The sequence below is a fragment of the Papio anubis genome, chromosome 1 (assembly GCF_008728515.1).
Source record: "Papio anubis isolate 15944 chromosome 1, Panubis1.0, whole genome shotgun sequence".
Classification (NCBI taxonomy): Eukaryota; Metazoa; Chordata; class Mammalia; order Primates; family Cercopithecidae; genus Papio; species Papio anubis.
This window is the reverse complement of record NC_044976.1, coordinates 209,254,568-209,276,245: the sequence shown is the minus strand read 5'-3', so window position 1 is coordinate 209,276,245 and position 21,678 is coordinate 209,254,568. Positions and strand designations below refer to the sequence as shown.

The 21,678-nt window shown below is 42.3% G+C and overlaps 1 protein-coding gene across 4 annotated transcripts in view; it reads right to left on the bottom strand.

Moving 5' to 3' along the window:
• The window catches only part of CHRM3 (cholinergic receptor muscarinic 3), a 519,207-nt gene that overhangs the window by 78,200 nt on the left and 419,329 nt on the right, over positions 1 to 21,678 (bottom strand). For all 4 annotated transcript variants that reach the window (XM_031659808.1, XM_017953451.3, XM_017953441.3 and 1 more), the window contains one exon: positions 10,184 to 10,310. The gene's annotated coding sequence lies outside the window, so the exon portion shown is untranslated. The remainder of the gene's footprint in view (positions 1 to 10,183; positions 10,311 to 21,678) is intronic.

The following is a 21,678-nucleotide window of genomic DNA, read 5'->3' as shown; positions in this document are numbered from 1 at the left end:
GCTCACTGCAACTTCCACCTCCTGGGTTCAAGCGATTCTCCTGCCTCAGCCTCCCAAGTAGCTGGGATTACAGGCACGTGCCACCAAGCCCAGTTAATTTTTGTATTTTTAGTGGAGACGGGGTTTCACCATTTGGCCAGGATGGTCTCGATCTCTTGACTTTGTGATCTGCCTGCCTTGGCCTCCCAAAGTGCCAGGATTACAGGCGTAAGCCACTGCGCCCAGCCACCTCCACCCATCTTATAAGTGAAGAAACCTTCCTTTTGTTACTCATTCCTGCACACATAGACAGTGGTCTAGGAATCCTACGAGGGTCTGCTCTCAGGTGAAAAGGAGGTTTGAGGTGAAAAGGGATGGCAGAATGAACTTGGCTTCCCCACTTCTAGCAGAGCATAGTGTTATTAAAGGACAGGAGGGCTCCTACTGTAGTTCCACAACCAAGAAAACTACTGGAATAGAAATAACATAATCATGGGGATTCTTATATTTTTATCAATTGAAATACATGCATATTCTGCCTGTTAAAAAAAGCAGAAAATGATTTGATATGTCTCCATTCAGCAAACATGGTGCCAGCTTGGATGCTTGATTATATAACAGAATGGAGAAAAACACACCTCCTCTAAAGCTACACCCTTTCTCAATCCCAGGATAAGACTTTGTTTTTGAAATAGCTGTGGGAGACAGGACTAAAACAACTAGCATTTCCTGCTGTTCTCTGAAATGTTCCTATTTTTCACTGGTGGACTGCTGGCTGGGGAACTGGTCACTAAGCTTTGTCAGTATGAAGCCAGTATGCCCCTCAGTTGAAACAAGAGGTCACACCAGGTCATTGGCTGGAATCTGCAGCCAGCTGCATCCCCATAAAATACCATCCGTGCCGGCACACACATAGCATGGATCTTTTTCTTCTCTACAACTGTATCTCCATCAACTCAAAAGAAGCGGCAAGGACATGATGCAATGTTGGCAATTTGGATCTTTGATGCTTATTAACTTGACATTGAGTCCCCCACGCCTACTTCCACTCAATTTGTTAAAACCTAAAATGTGGTAATTCAGGTCCATGTTCGTTCATTCTTCTGAATCAGCAGGCTTCTAAATTTTTAACTGTGCCCTATGGAAATAAACACATTTTTCTTTGTGACCCAGTGCACACACATACACGGAGAAATAATTTTCATGTGATAATACCTCACTCTGTGGGAGGTACTTGGATGTCTTCTATTCTATGCCATTCGAAATAAATACAAACGTTCTTCCTAATGCACTAAGTTGATTTCACGACTTGAAATTTGAAAACCATTGTTTAAACCTCGAAAGGCTTTGATGGTCGAAAACCAAGCCTTATCAGTCTCCGTCTCTTAGAGTGCCTTTGCACATAGAAGAAAGTCAAGAAATGTTGTTAAATAAATAATCATTTTCCAAGTGAAAAAAGAATCTCTTCGACAGCATTGCCCAAACAATCTTTTTCCTTCCCTATTTGTGTTGCAGTTGTGCAGCGAACATAGTGGGCATTCATTAGTTGCTTACGGAAGGACTACAGAAACCTTTAAAAGATTCATGCTTAGTGTCTTCATTGAAGGAAGGAATAAGAAAAGGGGAAAGAAAGGAAGAAAGGCAGAGCCAGCTCTGTTCATCTTCAAACAAAAGACGTAAAATGATGCTGGCACGGAGGATCCGGAAAGACTGAAGATCTGCCCAGTTTCCTGTTGGCCAGCGAGATATCCATGTGGTTTATAATTTAATCATTGCTAGACAAAACACTGCTAAAGGGGGAAACATGTTTAAATCACAATGGCAATTTAAGGTAGAATATGACTTGTCCCTTGACATCTAGCCCCATTACCTGAATCTTCAGTAAACTGATCCTCTAGAATCTCCAAGTAATGAAAATGAACTAATTCGCCTAGAACCAAAGCTCACCCATATTTCCATTTGCTTGTCCTGTACCACTGACTTTAGACATACAACTGAGTGTATGTGTTAAACGTAAGCCTCAACATGTTTATGTAAAAAAAATGTCCCTAAGAAAATATATTCAAGGTATACCCAGTGAATATCATTGAGAACTTTGTTACAATTAGTGTGGTACTAGTTTGTAGGGTAGAAAAAAGTGAAATCTGAACAGTTCTCAGCCTAGTTGGTGGAGGCAGCTGCATACACAGTAAGCCATGCTACTGTACTTCAAGTGTTGTGCTATAGGTCTGAGCAAGGGGCCATGAATACTCAGAAAGATAGCCAGACTTTCTGCCTTCAGGGGGAGTGATGATTGGGCAGATCTTTGAAGACTGGGTGGGAATCACCTAAAGTCGAAGGATAAAGAGCATTTGGATCAGTGGGGACTGTATGAACTTGGCTGTCAGGAGCAGGTAAGTGTAGAATGCTTTGGGGATTGCTTAGTGGGTGGGTATTTCTATTGCCTAAAGGTCTATGGTGCAGGGAGAGAGAATAAGCCCCTCACCAAGTTCGGGAAGCTGAGGCAGGAGAATCGTTTGAACCTGGGAGGCAGAGGCTGCAGTGAGCCAAGATCGTGCCATCGCACTCCAGCCTGGGGGACAGGGTGAGACTCTGTTTCAAAAAAAATACATTAAGTTGAGAAGAAACGTGGGTATCATAGTAGGGAGTTGAGTATTTATTGAACGTTTAAACACGTACTACTTTGCTTTTTCTCTAATTGTTGAGTGTGTGCAAATTTTATCCTCCCCAGTTTGTGTGTGTGTGTGTGTGTGTGTGTGAGACGTGGAAGTATACAGCCAGAAGGGGATTGAGGTTATTTAGCACCAAGCCACTAATTTTATACATGAAGAAACAGAAGCATAAGTCATTTAGTTAGAAGGGTCTTTTCCCGGGGACTGGAGAGAACTCAGCTATGTATCTATTTGCATACAGATAGAAAGTAATCTTCCTGCTGCTGTTGTATAGACTGGCTGTTAGTCAAGAAGAAAAACAGCTCATTGTTTATTTAAATTGAGCAGGAAGGAAATGCAGGAGCAGGTGGGTGTAGCCGATAATCTCACTATTCAGGACATCAGGACACAAAGGAGTATGGTATAAAGGTAGCTTTGATTTGGACACTTTCCAAGGGAGCTGAGCTCCAGAAGCACCAGAAGCACTTGGTAATGAGGCAGTTTTATGGCTAAAGTAATCCCAAGCCAGAGCCTTCAGAGTCCACCAGGGAATCTGTTACACTCAGTTATCAACAGCATGCATGGAAGGTTGTCCCCTCCTCGGAAATGTATTAATAAAAAAGTTAGTTCTCCTCAGCCAGCGTGCAGGAATTCCTGTGCTTGGTAACAGTGAGGTTCTGGGGAAAGGCCAAAATCCCACGAATACCCCCGGGTCTGAGAGTATTAGCCTCTTTTGTTGAGTCCTGGTTTTGACCTCCACTGGGATGTAGTGTGAGGGCCAAAGGATAAGAGGTGACCCAGGAAGATGTTCCTCTGAAAGTCACCACCTGGAGGAGTTGGAGAGACTCTTCCTTTCACCTGGTTCTTCTCTTGGTTTCCATGGACGTCAAGCCTGAGTCTAGACTATATTCATCCTAGTCATAGGACAAAGCCAGGGTTTCTTTGCAGGAGCGGTCAAGGAGCTTGCTTGGAAAGATCCTATCCCAAGCGGAGAAAGAACTGACGTATATAGACCTGACGCAAGGAAAAAGCTTTACTTCTAGAGGAAGTGACCAAGTCAGCTTAACCTCTGGTCCAGGCTGGCCCATACCTACAACAAGGGAGGTGGACCCCAAATTCAAGTCAGTACTGAAGAACAGCTTCATTAAAATATCTGTGGGGACTGAGAGACAAAGCTTTGTAGCTTATGAAATCTGCACAATGGTTCCAGAGATGGTTTGTTTTTTTAAATTTTTTTAAAAATTTTATTAGTATACTTTAAGTTCTAGGGTACATGTGCACAACATGAAGGTTTGTTACATATGTACACACGTGCCACGTTGGTGTGCTGCACCCGTTAACTCGTCATTTACGTTAGGTATATCTCCTAATGCCATCCCTCCCCACTCCCCCCCACCCCATGACAGGCCCCGGTGGCTGATGTTCCCCACCCTGTGTCCAGGTGTTCTCATTGTTCAGTTCCCACCTATGAGTGAGAACGTGCAGTGTTCGGTTTTCTGTCCTTGCGATAGTTTACTCAGAATGATGGTTTGGGCGTTTGAACCAGAGCGACTCCATCTTGAGTGAGGGCTGGGAAAAATGAGGCTGGGACCTGCTGGGTTGTGTTCCCAGAAAGTTAGGCATTCCTAGCCTCTGGATGTTTATGGTAAAGGGAACAGATTGATGACGTTTACTAAACAGGCCAGACTCAGGAGTGTCCTGATATCCCAATATCTTGAGAACAGAAGCATTCCTAATTTTGCTCTAAAGATAATAATATTGATACGTGCAAAATATAGTAATTAAGAAAATTAATCCTTTATCACAAACCCATGTAGCAGAGCAGCATGTCCCCGTGATCTTTTTTTTGATTCTGTATATAAACACGTATTGCATCTAGGATGAACGTGTTCTTCCTCTTCCTCTTGGGAATGCGTTACTCTGTCTATGGAGCAGCTGTTGTTTCACTGTTTTACTTTCTTCATAAATTTACTTTTGCTTTGCACTGCAGACTTGCCCTGAATTCTTCCTCGGGTGAGATCCAAGAACCCTCTCTTAAAGTCTGGATCAGGACCCCTTCCCGGTAAGAGTTTCTCTATTGCTAAGGAAGGCTGGGAGGGCTTCTTAGCATGTTCAAGTAAGGAATGACTATAGTGGAGGCTGCTTCCCTTTCTAAGAACGAAGACAAACACTAGGGATTTTGCTAAGAAAAAGTCATTCAAAGTTGCACACTTTGCCGTGGAAATACAGATGTGCTTAATGGCAGCACCAGATTCCAGTTTGCTTTCTGCACACTGTGGCAGTTTTGTTTTTGAGACGGAGTCTCGCTGTGTCGCCCAGGCTGGAGTGCAGTGGCCGGATCTCAGCTCACTGCAAGCTCCGCCTCCCGGGTTCACGCCATTCTCCTGCCTCAGCCTCCCGAGTAGCTGGGACTACAGGCGCCCGCCACCTCGCCCGGCTAGTTTTTTGTCTTTTTAGTAGAGACGGGGTTTCACCGTGTTAGCCAGGATGGTCTCGATCTCCTGACCTCGTGATCCGCCCGTCTCGGCCTCCCAAAGTGCTGGGATTACAGGCTTGAGCCACCGCGCCCGGCCTTGTTTTTTTTTTTTTCGCCTCAGTTTGACAGAATTATAAAGGAAGAACAAAAATGTGACAAAAGGTAACTGGCTGGCCGTGAACCCGTGAAAAAGCATGACCTCCTCCAGAAATCAGGGGGCCGGCCGTACAATGGCGGGACCATCAGGCTCGCATGCAGCTGCTTCCTCTCAAGCGATTTTACCATAAAACATGCAGTGACAGCTTCTGTCCTAGACCACAAGCAGGCAGAGTTAATTATTTTCTTCATTTCCATAAAGGTCAGAAACCAAAAAATGAGCATGACAACTGAGGCAAAAGTGTGATGGTCTTTCGGTAAATACACAGAGAAAGCACATCCCATAAAGCGTGCTAGCGGCTGTTTGCCTTTTGGAAAGGATGCTTCTAGGAGGAAAATAATAGTTTCTAACTGCTTAAAAGCGTTACTGCCTAATTCCTCATAAAACACACAAATACTGGCTTTAATCTCTATAACACCTGATTTCATGGCCAGGACACTTAGCCAGTGGTATTCCAGAATGCTGTTGGCCAAGGATCCTCCCCTCCCACATGGCCCTTACATGTCCGGCTCCGGCAGCCCCCGGCCTCACATGTGCAATTGAACTTCTGACTTAATTTGCAGAGGACAGATATTTGCCAGGCTATGCTTGAAACGACAAACTATCTCTTTTCTTAAGACTCCCAACAGTTCCATCAGTCTGTTTGATATTCTTTCTATAACCACAGACAAAATTAGAGGATGAGTTCTCATTTTTTCTGTTTATGTCTGTTAAAATGGCCAGAACACTTACCATGATAGGGTCTGAAACAGAAATGTATTAAACAAGTCAAAGAAAAATGGTTCCTTCCAGTATTCTGACGCTGTGTTCCCTTAATTGATCAAGAGGGCGTTGGTAAGGCACTTGGCAGAGAGGGCTCTGAGGAAGGCCCAGCAGTCGGCCATTCTCCTGTTCTGTCCAGGCCCAAGGGGAGAGACCACCAGGAGCTTCCTCTGGTGTTCATACATCAAAGGATTATAGATGGAATTAAGGCCTTAGAAACCATCTCATTCAATATCTTCCATTTAGAGTTAAGAAAACGGAGAGGGGAAATGACCGAGTCAGCGTCTCCTGACTGGTGAGGGTGCATTCGGGTTGGCCCTGTTGTCCTGACTCGCTGGGCTGTGCTCTTTCTTCTAAGCAATGCTGCTTTTACCTCTCGGTGACATGTGACAAAGTAGTCAATAATAACGAAATGTTATATGGCACTGCCCTTTCTTAAATGTACTTTTAAAATACAAAGTCCATATTAAAAAAATAAAAATCCCATACACAAAGCAAGCCAATTTTGAAAATCTCATGGAATGAATAGGGGAACTTTCCACCTCCTCAAGCCCATTGGTATGAAATGTTCTGAAATTAGGAGACTGAGGAACCACCAGTCAAAAATGTGGTTGTTCCGGGGGTGGGGTGAGAGGCTGTAGGGTGGTCCTGCAGAGGCTGGGTATAGGAGGCTAGTGGTGTCCACAGCTCAGGGACATCATTGGTCCTCTTTGCTCACAGGGACAATGTCACCATGAATGGCCTTGTTTTCTTGTAAGCAACTCTTTTTTTTTTTTTTTTTTTGGAGATAGAGTCTCCCTCTATTGCCCAGGCTGGTGTGCAATGGTGCAATCTCGGCTCACTGCAACCTCCGCTTACTCGGTTCAAGTGATTCTCCTGCCTCAGCCTCCCGAGTAGCTGGGACTACAGGCACGCACCACCGTGCCTGGCTAGTTTTTTTGTGTTTTTAGTAGAGATGGGGTTTCGCCATATTGGCCAGGCTGGTCTCGAACTCCTGACCTCGTGATGCACCCGCCTCAGCCTCCCAAAGTGCTGGGACTATAGGTGTGAGTCACCACGCCCGGCCATAAGCAACTCTTATCCACGCGTGTTCCACAGACATTTCATTTCTGAATCCTCATTTCTTTTCTGAATCCTGAAGGCATCATGTTAAATTTCACATACACCGCTTAAGTCACACAAATTTTGACTGAGGGTGGAGAGGTAAAGAATGTAATATTAATATATTTTCTAGCACTTTGCATGTATTATCTCTTTTAGTCCTAACAGCAACCTCAAGAAGTTAATCTGTATTTGACAGATGTATGAATACAAGCTCAGAAAGAATTTCCACAAATACTTAGGACCACTAAATGAGCAGAGCAGGATGAACTGAGTTCTTTCAGATTTGAAAATCCACGATGTTTTAAAAAGGCACGTTTCACAAGTGGTCCATCCTAAATGACAGTTCCAAGACCCAGGTATCATTTTGCTATTAAATTCCTTGAAATAATCGCAGAGATTTCAAATATCAAGTATTTTTCAAATTCTTTAAAAATAGAGGTAGGTACAGTATTTGAGTAGAGATAAAAATAATAATTATAAGGGGCTCTTAGTTGGTGTTTCTATGTGTCAGGCAATGTTCTAAGTGCTCATTGGACATTAACTCATTTGATTATCCCAGCAATTCTGAGGCTCTGAGGGAAGTACTACTGTTATTCTCATTTTAGAGACAGGGAAATTGAGCACAGAGAGGGCCAGTAATTTTCCCAAGATCACACAGTAAGTGGCAGAGCTGGGTTTCACATCGAGGCAGTCTGCCTCTGAGACCCTGCTTTAACCACTCTGCAGTGCCATCTGTCCTAGCCTTCCCCAACCTGAAGACCACATGAGTCAAACAATTTTTAGTAAAACTGTTATAAGATGAAACACAAAAGATTGATAAATTGAAATTTATCTGAAAACACACGCTTTTTTAGTATGGAAAATAAAATACGGGAACAGATAGCTGGTGTTTTATAACTCTCAACTTGCTGGAATAATCCTTGATCTCAATGGAAACCAAGCCAATCAACATAAAAAAATTTAAAATTTCCTTCCTTTTTCAAAAAAACAAAAAAAAATTCACTTCTTGCAGTCAATTGAATGAATTCCTTCCCTGTCCCAGGGGGCTGTACCAACTGGGAAAGCCTTTGACCAAACTGACAACAATACCATAGCTTTTGGTAGGAGAGGTACAGACTTGCAAAGCTAGCGGGTTTTCTTACTTTATAATTGAGGAAACTGAAGCTCAGAAAGGCCACAATTCCCATTGTTGGAATTAGACTTAGAAATGTCAGTGCTACTCATAGCTACAGTTAAACAATCCACTTCAGCACAGAGATTCATGAACTTCAGTCTGCTTTAATCACAGAGATGGAAAGAAATTAAAACAAAGCAAAAACAATAACAACAACAACAAAAGCAACATCAAGCACATTTCAAGAAAGCAAGTGTCTGCACACCTGCTGCAGCGGGTCACATAAAGTCACAGATCTAGCCCTCGTAATGCATCCCATCCATCAGCAGGTCCCTTTGGCTCTATTTTAAATTTGCCCCAAATCTTAGTCCAAGCCATGACCACCTCCTGAAAGTCTCTTAAGTGGTCTCCTTTGTTCATCTTAGATCTCCTTCCATCCGCTGTCTGCACAGCAGGCAGAGTGACACTTCCAAAACATAACCCAGATCACATCATTCCTTAGCACAGGATCCCTGTGATATCTTCCATTTTCTTAGAGCAAAATCTGCATTGATATTCTTGCTCCCAGCTGCCTTCCCAATCTTATCTCACACCCCTCTCCCTTTGCCCACTGTTCTCTGTCCGTACTGCATCGATGCTGTTCCTGGACTGCTCCAAACATGCTCCCACCTCAGGCTTTTGCACCTCCTCATTTGTCTTCGTTGACGTGGTCCCTTCCCAGAGAGCACCCTCACTTCAATCAGTTCTTTGCTTAAATGTTGTCAGACTGTCCTTCCCTGAGTACACTATATAAACCATCTTATTCATGCTCTACCCTTTGTAATCAGTTTTCTTCATGCCAGTTATGGTCCCACAACATTGTGTGTGTATGTGTGTGTATGTACAAGTGTGTGTATATATACACCTGTGTGTGTATCTATGTGTGTGTACCTATATAGGTGTATATATATGTGTGTATATATCTATATGTATGTATATATACGTGTATATTTATGTGCATGTGTCTGTGTGTATTTATGAATGTGTGTATCTACGTGTATGCATATCTATGTGTATGTAACTGTGTGTGTCTACGTATGTATATATGTGTCTATATCTCTGTGTGAATATCCGTGTGTGTACATATGTGTATCTCTCTGTGTTGACGTGTGTATTTGTGTGTCTATTTGTGTATGTGTATTTGTTTTTCCTAACAGAAACATAATCTCAAAGGGAGCAGTAGCTGTGTTTACTTCACCATTGCCTCCCTTGTGTCTAGAATGTAGTAGGTGTTTAATAAATATGTGTTGAATGAGGAATAAATAATTTATGATAAGAACAGAAATCTGAAACACAAAGTTAAATTGTCTCCCATGTGTTAGAAAAAAGAATGTAAAGAATTACATGCTGCACTTTATAATGATTTTTTAATTTAAAATACATTAAAGGTGTTCTAGTATTTCATACTTAGATACTGTAAAAATATTTGCAGTTCAATGTGATTTACTGCCTCGAATGAATTCATGAACAGGTAACGTTTTACTGTTAGGTGGTAACTATGTTGATTTTTTTTTTTTTTTTTTGCGGGTTAAATTTGTATTTATAAGATTTAAAAATTATCTGTGCATAGTAAACTATATGATGCTTATTAGGTTTATACAATCTCTTAGCAAAAATAATATGAGTAATAGGTAATTTTCAGTGAAATGTGCTATTTCTAGGCACTAATCTAAACCTTTTACCCACCCTATGCCATTTAATCTTCAAGAAGCCTGTGCGGTAGGTAGGAACTGTCATTACCTTCAACATGTAAATGAGGAAGCGAAGACACAGAGAGTTAAAATATCCTAATTGAGGTCACACAACTAATCAACAGTGGCCAGAATACAAAAAGGCAATTTGTCCATTCTTCTATTCAGTCATCCATTTTTTAATTTAAAAAAACACCTCTGTGTACTTACAATCTACCAGGAACTGAGTTATGTAACAAGGATGCAAAACAGTGACGTAATCTCTACGGTCATGATGATCCCGGCATAGGACAGAGGAGTGGACCAGATGTCAGGCTGCCCAAGAGACCAGCTCCACCTGGGGAGACAGAAATCAGGCAAGGAGTCAGTTCCTTCTCCCACTTTGGATTCCTGTTTTTAATGGTGGAGTCATTAAGCATCATAGAATGATCCAACGTCTCTGTTTTCCCTCCCTAGAGTCTTCAACTGAAGTCATAAAAGAAAGGGACTATTTCAGTACCAAGTTACCTAAGTGTTAATGTTTGGTTCTGTGGGTGGCCTTGAATTTGTAACTTTGCAGCGTGCCACTCTTGCTTCATTTCATCCAGGTTTTTCTTGACATCTGAAGAGGCAGTATCTCTAGGGAGTATATTTTTGTATTTCTCCATATGTTGCTTTTTGTCTCCTCACATATATTGCCAATAAGACTTGTGAGTTCCACCACAGGCCAGCTCTGCAACTTATGTTTAGTGTTGGCCTGGAAAGAAATATTATTATTTTCATTGGTTCATGTCTTTTCCTCTATTGTAGAAATGATCTTTTCCTGCATTTTCCCTCAACAGATTGAGGCATTTTCTTCCATCTTATTTGATCCGTATTTTGTACATTGCTCACAGGTTTTTCTCATTCAGGATCGTGTTTGCTTCTACCCTTTATCAAAAATCTCTTTAACAAAGTGCCCTCCTCCCATATTAACCCTGTAGCTCTTCCAGTGATTACGTTTCCCGATACTTTTCATTTTTCCTTTCTTGTAGATTAAGGTAATTTTTTTGCATATTTGGTTCTTTGCCACAGTCCTCTCCTTGAAATCTAGGCTACATTGACCTTGGTTTCCTCCAGAACATGGCTGCCACATAATACTGAAACCAGAGATGCACTGATGCTGAAGAACTTTCTTGCTTCTCTCTCTCTTTCTCTTAGGTAGTCACTTTGCAGTCATATTCGAGTATGCCCATCGAGCATATTTACTCATCTAATGTTTCCCGTGTTTACAGAACAAATGGCAACAGGGACTATAAGATAGCAAAATGCAGCATCTCTTAAATTCCTTACAACCAAATGAGGAGCGAGGGTGGTGGGGATGAGCATATGTGATTTTATAAAAGATTTTTTAAAAATTGTAGTAAAATACATGTAACATAAAATTTACCATGTTAACCATTAGGTGTAAAATTCAGTGGCATTAAGAATATTTGCAATGATATATATCCTTTCCTTGAATATTTTTCATCTTATAAAACTGAAACTCTTTACCCATTAAACAATACCTCTGCATTTTCCCTCCTCCCCGTTCTCAGCAACCAGCATTCTATTTTTGGAGTCCACAAATTCCACTACTCTACGTTCCTCATGTAAATGGTATCGTATAGTATTTGTCATTTTGTGACTGGCTGATTTCACCTGGCATAACGTCCTCAAGGTTCATCTATGTTGTTGAATGTATTAGAATTTCCTTCCTGGACAGGCGCAGTGTTTCACACCTGAAATCCCAGCACTTTGGGAGGCTGAAGCAAGAGGATCACTTGAACCCAGGAGTTAGTTCAAGGCGGCAGTGAGCTATGATCACACCACTGCACTTCACCCTGGGAAAAAGAGCAAGACACTGTCTCTAAAAAAAAAAAAAAAAAAAAAATTTCCTTCCTTTTTAGGACTGAATGATATTCCGTTGTATGTACACATTACATTTTATTTATCTATTCATCCATCAATGGACACTTAGGTTGTTTCCGTCTTTTGGCTACTGTGAATAATGCTGCTATGAACGTGCGTATCTGTTACATCATGAGTAATTCTTTTGTTTTTTGAGAAAGCGTCTTGCTCTGTCACCCAGGCTGGAGTGCAGTGGCACGATCCCAGCTCACCGCAAGCTCTGCCTCCCAGGTTCATGCCATTCTCCTGCCTCAGCCTCCCCAGTAGCTGGGACTACAGGCACCCACCACCACGCCCGGCTAATTTTTTGTACCTTTAGTAGAGACGGGGTTTCACTACGTTAGCCAGGACGGTCTTGATCTCCTGACCTCGTGATCCACCCGCCTCGGCCTCCCATACAGGCATGAGTCACCGCGCCCGGCCCACATCGTCAGTAATTCTAAAACTCAAACTCACAGAACGACAATAACATACATACACGAGAACTTACAGCCGTATGTAAGTGCCGAGTGTACTGTGGGAATCACTGAAATCAAGTGAGAACTTTATAGAAGATGGAATTATTGAGCAGCACTTTCAAGGTACCAAGAGATAAGATTCGAAGGCAAACAGAGAGGGAGGGTGCTTGGCATATTTGTATTGTGCATATAATAATCATAAAAGTTGAGAAATAAATGATGTAGAGGGCGGAGCAGGGATGGGGTGTTCTTTAGGCTAGAATAGATAGTGCTGGCCTGAATAGATGAGAAGAATGCTAGTGAATTGATATAAAATATTAATGACTATGATTGTAAAGTTTTCACAGAGCAATCGCTACAATGAAGCAATTGTGAATTTCTCAGAATTAAAAAGGCATCCACTGGACTGTAGGTCCCGTAAGGGCAGGCCTGAAGCAATTTGCTTTGCCCACCCCTGTAACCCAGTGCCGATCACAGCGTGTGCACTGGCAGGTGCTCAATAAATGTATGTTAAATACATGAATGAATGCATGAACTGCCAAGGATGATTGCCACTGATGAAGATGGGCTAAAGTTGAGAAGGCTGAAGTTGCAGGTTTTATTTGAAGGAATCAGGTCTCATTGGAATAGCTGAAAGAAATAACAAAGGTATGGGATGTGAAATACTTTAAGGAGGAAGAATCTTTCAGGCAAAGCCACTAGATCTCCTTGGTTAGGATTTTGCTTATAACTATCGTCAATACCTGTGTTAGTTTGTCCTATGTTACTATAACTTTTTATAACTGGTGAGTATTTTAATAGATGTTAATTGTTTTCCTCTCTACCCTAGATGTGTTCTTAATAGCTAATTCTGTTTTACAAGGCTCACTTTTGGTCGGTATTTTCTTGTTAAGATAATCATAATTCTAAGGATATAGGGAACACAAAGATGATTCTAATTTATAGATATACAAATTGTTTTTGACTGCTTTTCCCCCTTACAGGGAAAAAGAATCAATATATTCATTAATTATCTTTTGCTTATCTGTAGATAAGAGGTTTTTATCATTTTCACCTAACTTTGTGATTATATGCCAGCAATAAATGAAATTCTATTGGCATTTTTCAAGTATGGAAGTTGGGGGCTGGATTGTCTTATACAGCAAGCAAGGGAAGAAGTCTACATTTGCACGTTGAAACACCTCGATTGAAGGCACTGAGTCCACCTTCTGTAATCTTTGGTCCTAAATGGAAGAGGATCCATGTATTTGCTGACTGTTGTTCTCTGCCGTGGCTCACACCATGGCATCTTTGGTGATAAAATTGCAAAGCTTCTCTATGCTACATTCAAGATATAAAACAAGTGGTTATATTTTAGAGGAGAGAACAAAGATGTGTGATACGATGGCATGAGGAGCTGGAGTGAAATGCGGCCTCGCCAACGAGACAGAGGGCACCGCCGGCAGCCTGGCATTCTGTGCCCGGTAGCAGATGGTCACGCACATGCTCCCGAGTCCCAGCCACAGGCACACGGGGAACCTTGCAGGCTCCTTTCAACAGTAATTATTCGAGAGCTGTTTTCTTTAGGTGTTTGGGAAAGGTCAGCGTCTGATCTAATTCCGCCCACAGTTACACAGTTATAGTTTCCTTGACTGCATTTGTCACTGTTTTAGCATCATCTGACATTCTATCTGCTTGCCAGTTTTCTTGTTAATTCCTTTTGGAAAACTATTTTTTCCCCAAGTTTGTCATTTTACTTAAAAAAGACACCACAAAAGGGTCTTCTGTGCTATTGAGTTGTTCGCTTTTTTGGCCTTTCCTATTGGAAAAATCTCACATAAACCACTTCCTGATGAGAAAAAGCATGGATTTAATCCTTCGCCTATGTTTACAATTACTTCTGAAAGATGACTTCAGTGCATTAATAAGTGATTAAATCAAACATATTTTAGAGAATCGATGATGATATATCCTTCTCTCGATACTGAGTTGTGGCTGAGAGGGCGGGGATCAGGGATGAAGGCATTATGGTCCCAATCCTGAATGAACAAAATGCACAGGAAACAAGGAGAAGCCTGGCTGGGTCCCAGGTATCTCACAGGTGGCCTCTCTGGACCGAGGCTGGGGGAATCGATCATAATTGTCTTGTCAACTGTCTTGGGCATATTAGATACCATCCTGCTCAAGACACCAGGCTTGACTAGATGGTACCTGGAGGTCTCTTCTCTATGATTCTATCAGGCTATTGTCTTCTATATTCCTAGTTGAATATCATTACGTCATTGACTCTGAGCTTAGTTTCCCAAGGGATATTACCTTATCTGCCTCTCTCATTGAGCTTTCTTGATGACCAGCTAAGACAGTGTAGGAAATAGTAATTTAAAGTTTATAAAATGCTGCACAAATGGTAGAGCTTATTAGGTTATGTGCAAGGATAAATCACTCACTTTGGCATACATCTGTGATAAACTGTCTACCATCGGTTTGTAAAATTTCAGCCTGGAACTCTTGAGTACCTGGAGAACAATTATTTCTGATATTAACATCTTTCTGCCTTTCTTTGAAGACCAGGGTTTTAGTCTATTTCTTTGCCACTTTGTGACTGTGGGGAAATTACAACTGCTGGATTTGGGTCTCCACACGTATCTTTTCTGTTTCCTTCTGTAACATTGTTACTCTAAGTACCTACATTACTTGGGTAATGATGCAAACGTTGCAAATTGCCTAAGCTCCACAAAGGCACAATTTAATGAAAAACCCTTTTCCATGTCTCATTATTCAGCAATGATGTTAGTGTCCATAACACAAACTTAACTTTTATTAACTATATTCTTTGCCTTGCATGTTAGGGTCAACATGGGGTTAAATAAAAGGGACCTCTGTGCTTACTGGGGTTATGATAATTTATTTAAATATAAGCAGAAACTTACCTTCCTGGATTGAGATCTGGGTCTCAGTCTAAATTTTTAACTCGGTGTCTGTAATTTTTCAAGTTGTAGACGTTATTTGAAGTAGTATTGATTTGGTTTATGTAGAATAAGGATTCTTCAATATGCTCACATTTCATGCCAGATAAACCATCATAATCACCGCACATCCACCTTTGGATGTTCTGGTTAAACAAGTAACACAATCCCTAGAAAGTAGAAAAGCTCTCTTGCAATTTGGAGTACTCGATTTAGCTATCTTTAAGTTATTTCTCCATCCTTGTTTTAGAAACACAACCCAAGTTATAAGACACTCTAGGGATCTCAGCATCACAACCAAGTTATGGGTACCATTTGTTGGTTACAAAAGGGCAAGTGTTGCTAATTACTATGTAATTGTGTTGGTTGTGGGGCCATACTTTTAGAAAGAGATTATCATTTAGTGGATTAGATTTCTATCCAGAAATATTTCTGTTAATGCTCATCTATTAGCTTCTGTATTAGTCTGTTCTCACACTGCTATAAAGAAATACTCGAGACTGGGTAGTTTATAAAGGAAAGAGGTTTAATTGACTTACGGTTCCGCATTGCTGGGGAGGCCTCAGGAAACTTACAATCGTGGTGGAAGGCAAAGGAGAAGCAGGCACTTTCCTCATGGGGTGGAAGGACGGAGTGAGTGCAGGCAGGGGAAATGCCAGACAGTTATTAAACCATCAGATCTTGTGAGACTCACTCACTATCAAGAGGATGGCATGGGAGAAATTGACCCCATGATCTGATTACCTCCACCTGGTGCTGCCCTTGACATGTGGGGATTATGGGGATTACAGTTCAAGATGAAATCTGGGTGGGGACACAGCCGAACCATATCAGTTTCCAAGTGTTCCAAGTACAGTTTTAGAAAACTGTATTCTGATTGTGGAATTTAGAAATTCTGTTCCAGCTAAATTTAAGCTTCAATAAAGTAGTTTCCAATGTGATGACTTTGTATCCCAAAAGGAATTGTGTGTTGATGTGCATGGTGAAGGTTCATTTCTCATCCTAGTGCCGGGGAGACTGGTATCCCTGGGGCCCCTGCCACTTGGTTCCTATTTCCCAGCCTGCACCGAGTGGTGTATGTCCCACTGGAAAGTGGGGGCAATCAGAATGTGCATCAGAGAATTTCTGGGAATATCCTGATAATGGATGTGTGACTAGAGAGTCACTTAAAGACCAACAATGATGTCAAAGTAAAGAAAGCAAGGTGGTTTTGCCCTGCCTTCTAGGACACAGCTCATATCTACCCTTTATGCTGAAGTACATTAACTGAGGCACAAATTACAAATGCCATTTTTATGTCAGAAAAAACAGAGATCAATGTGTATATGGCTCATTAGAGACTCAACAGCTTCATTGAAAGTGTTGGTCAGCTTTATCCTGGATGTTGGAAACACCATAGAGTTAACAGGCCTTTTGCATTTTAAAAAACTACAGTACCACAAATACTTTCTTCTAGCTTTGGGATGGCCACTGAACCCATGAAGTCAGAACATGTAGTTATTTTTGCTGCAGGTGGCACATCACAAGAGGATAATACACCCACATACATCATGCAAGATTATACCTTTCCTAGTTTGCACTCTGTTTGTCAGTGTAAGAGAAAGATAAGCAAGGAGAGAAAAAAAAGAAATCTCACTCAATGCCCATATTGTGCAAGCCCCTAGTGAACAATATATAAATTTAAATACTAACATTTTTTAAAATTTATTTTTTATTGATACATAATAGATGTGCAATTTGGGGCATATATAATCTGATATATTCATATGATGGTTATTCTCTGGATAGTACTAATAAAATTATTTCAAGAAATGCATAGTTTTTTCTGGAATGTAGAACAGCAAGGGCACAACTTTTGCTTGCTTGTTTTGTTGTCTTGAAGACCAACTTGGCATCTTCCTGTTGCAGGGACTCACAAACCAATACCCCAAAATATGGCACTTTGTATACACTGTACTGAAAAAAAAACATCTCAAAGTCTCTCTAATCACCTTTCTCCCCCCATCAACATCTCTCCCAAAGCATAGGATGAGATTGTTCTCTGAACTTCCCTTATTTGCCTAAAATCTGGACCTACCATAGAAGAAAACAATAACCTCTGGTTCTTTTTCCAAGTTTTCATCAACTGAACACATCTCACAGGAGGGGAGATTAACATATCTGGATAGACTTTTTGTCACAAACCGTCATCTTCTCTGTGGCCCCAACAGACTTTGCCCCAGACCACTGTATGTTCCTCAAGTCCATTAAATTCCCCTGAAAATCATTTACTATCCGCCTAGAATCACCCACACTTCCTACCTCCCTTTCCCTAAGAAGTAGCCTATATAAGCATATGTGCCCCACTGGGATACTGGTAATTGTCCTGTGATTCTCCCTGTGTGCACAGTAGTAATAAATGTATAAAGACTTTTCTCCCATTAATATGCCTTATTGTGAGCTGATATTTCAGCAAATCTTTTGAGGGTAAAGGAGAAGTGGTCTACAGTTGTTTTGGGCTTGAGGGTTCAGAAATGGGTAGTGTGAATTACCCTGGAGCTCTCACCGACATGGTAAACACAGAGTGTGACCTCACCCACCTTCTCACTGCCCAGTGAGCACAGGTTCGGCCAGTAGTCTCCAGGCATCCGGTTGGACAGGCTGTGTCTAGAAATCATGGTCAGTGAATAAAGCCACGAGTGGGGCAATGCTGTGGGGAGGGAAGTACGGAATTCCAGAGCAATCACATCGCCTCTTCTTCCATGAAAACCAGAAGATGACTGGCAGGGAGAAAAGCTCCTAGACACCTCTCATCTGCTCTGTGCCTCAAGCCTCACTACAAATAACACATTCACAAAAAGATCTCATTTTGATTTAGCGGGTCTGCATATGTCTAAGCTCATCTCATGGTGATTGAGCCTTACTGATATTTTTACCATACGAGCTTCTTCAATGAACATTTCAACACAGAAAATACTTCTCATAGCTGTCTCATGTTATTACCTGATCTTTCCATTAATCTTTCTTACAGGCTTTTATATATTTATTGAACTTTTGGATCAAATTTCCCTGATTGCTTAAATATGTATGTATCTCAACTATTTTGCTCAACATAGACAGGCAGTAATAGAAGACTGAGGTCAGATACAGGCTGAGCTAGAAGTGACCATGGACTCATACTTTTATTCTTCTGAAGGAGCAACAGGACCCAAAATAACAGACCTGATTGGAAGAAATAGTGGAAACTTCGGAATGTGTAAAGTGTTGATCCAAGCCCTTCATGGGCATGAATGAATTTCTGCCTGCCTGACCAGAGATCTCCTGCAGGGGGACCTAAGGGACCTATCTGTGACTGTGGGGTCTGTGCCTACTAGCCTCGTTTATTTGGGGTGACATCGACTGGAAGGAGAACAGGTTAGGGGTGCAACAAGGTAGAGCTTAGAAGGAGCACACATCTATCTGCTTGGCCAGGGACCCCAGTCAGGTAGTCACTGGCTGAGTGGCAGGAAGTTGAGAGGATGACTGGCTCATGTTAAACAAAGTTTATGGGAAGCCATTGTTTTAGACTGAGCTCCTGCACTAGGCCCCAGCAGACCAGGCCAAACCAGAGTGGAGCCACTTATGCTCAGTATTACATAATCAAAGTGAACTTGGAAATGGGTCAGTCTTCCACACAACAGGAGCTTCAGAGCAACCAGTCAGAAGGAGCCCAGTTTACCCGAGTGTGCATCCTAAGGAAGTCCATTTAGCTTTAACCCTGTGAGGAGAGTAATTCTGAAATGACCAATCTGCTTTGTGTTCCCTGTTTCTGCCTTCTTCAGCCCTTTCCTGCCCACAAAGCGAGCTCCCTCTGCTCAGCTCAGCAGAGCATCCATTCTATTTCATAGCATGAGGCGTTGCCTAATTCTAGAATTGCAAATAAAAGCCAGTTAGGCCTTGAAATTAAACTCGTCATAATTTTGTCTCTGGACACAGGGAAGCAGGCATCAATAGCACAGGCCATGCTCTCTAGAGCACAAAGAACTCCAGTCCTGAGAGGTTGGCCCTGTGTGAGAAGCAGGGCTACAGTGCTCTTAGCCCATGGGCCGCACTGAGAGCAGGACTCCAAGATGAGGCAGACGCACACACGTGCTTTAAAGACCGGACACCAAGGAGCTTCCAGGGAGCGGGAGAAGCTCAGAAAGGGTAAGGGCAAATGTCACTGCGCCCCTATGATGTATATTATGGACCGCATTGTGTTTTTTAAAATTCATAGTTTGAAGACGTAATCCCCCATGTGACCAGATTTGGAGACAGGGCCTTTAGGGAGATAATTAAGGTTAAATGAAATCCCAAGGTTGGGGTCCTAACCCAGTAGGATGGGTGTTTTTGTAAAAGAAGGAAGGTAAATCAGAGTTCTCTTTTTGTGGGTACAGAGAGGAAAACTCATATGAAGACCCAGTGATAAGGCGGCCGTCTACAATCCAGGAAGAGCGCCCTCACCAAAATCAACTCTGCCTGCACCTCGATGTTGGATTTCCAGCTTCCAGAGCTGTGAGATAGAAATGTCCGTTGTTTAAGCCACCCAGGATGTGGTATTTTGTTGTGACAGCCCAAACAGATCAAGAAAATGTGCCAAATACCAGGCATACTATTAGCTCATCTAATTCTCAAAATGTGCCATATACCAGGCTTTACTACCGCCATTTCATAGATGTAGAAACAGGCTCAGGAAAGGAAAGACATTTCTCTAAAGTTGTGTGGACAGTAAGTGACTCTTGACATTTGAACAGGAGATGGGCTGAGAGGATGAGAGGGGGGTGGACAGTAACATCGTAGCTCCTTAATGGAACTGAATCACAGAAAGTCTGAGCTTAGAGATCTGTGCAAGTGTGTGTGTGTGTGTGTGTGTGCGCGTAGAGGGTGCACTGTGAGTTTTCGAGGGAGGAGATGGGAGTCTTGCACGTGTGTCCTTGTGCATTTTGGGTGGACGAACTAGGTGAGAACAGGTGGGTGGGGGTGGAGGCTAAAGGCAGAGGAAGCCAAAGACAGCGCCTCCAGTAGCCTGTGGGAAGCTTCCTCATGCCTTTGAGATATTGCAGAAGGTCCCAGAGATTCAGGGAAGCTCTGGCCCATGGTCATCTCAGTGGTACTGGTTTCTGTCTTAAAGATTTGGGCAGTTCTGGGGGTGACGCAATTAGGGAATATGACTCACATCAAACTGACCATGAAATACCAGTTGAGAAAGGAAAAGTAAGAAGAGAAAGACAGTTTTGCAAATGACTCAAGGTTATGTAGATGGAAGGAAGAGCTAGCCTGGATTTAAACAGATCTTTGTGGTTTCACAGGGAGCTTCAAAATTACTCCCTTCGTCTCCAGAGCTCCAGGACAGCCTCAGAGCCTTCGGGGTCTGGTCTTGCTTTCCCCACAGGGCTATGGTATAAGAGGTGGATATTCCTGTCTCCGTGGAGAAAAGACAGGCATAGTAAACCCTTAGGAGGCGCTGTCTGTGTCCAAATATTGTGCAAAGCTTTTGGCATACGTTTGCTCACAGCGCCTCACATGTGCTAATATCATCCCTAGTTCATTGATAAAGACTGAGGCGGCTGGTGTGGTGGTTCACACCTGTAATCCCAGCACTTTGGGAGGCCAAGGTGGGCGAGGTCAGGAGTTGGAGACCAGCCTGATCAACATGGTGAAACTCCGTCTCTACTAAAAATATAAAAAATTAGCTGGGCGTAATGGGGGGCACGTGTAATCCCAGCTACTCAGGAGGCTGAGGCCAGAGAATCGCTTGAACCCAGGAGGCAGAGGTTGCAGTGAGCTGAGATCGCGCCACTGCACTCCAGCCTGGCGACAGAGCGACACTCCCTCTCAAAAAAAAAAAAAAGAGAAAAAAGAGAAAAGACTGAGGCACAGAGAGGCTGGATATTATTTCTACAGTCACACAGGCAGAATAGGACTTAGGCAGGCTTTGAGCCTAGGCAGTCTATTAGACTATGCTGCCTAGCGGCTTCCTGAGGAAATCCACCTTGCTTAGTATTTCCTGGACCAGGAGAAGGGCAAGCAGGCCTGGGGAGCAACATTCTGAGCTTGTTACCTGGAGGTCTGGGATTGATTCCCTCTTCTGCCTGTGCCTCAGTTTGCCTAGCTTTAAACTGTGTCATGCGATATAGATCTTGCATATAGATGCTCTGTGAGGATTACTCAGGGAATGCTCAGAAGTTATTAATAAAGCTCCTCAGCAAAACAGGATTACGTAGATTTAAAAAAAGAAACAAAAAAAGAAGCACCACCAGTGGTGTAGTAAAGCAAGACTGTATTAGGAAAGACCATGTCTTTGAAGCAAGGCAAACACATTCCCTTGGCTTGAATCAGCCTCATGGGAAGGGCAGCAGCAGCCATCAATCACAAAGCACCGCCTTCTCTGCATTCT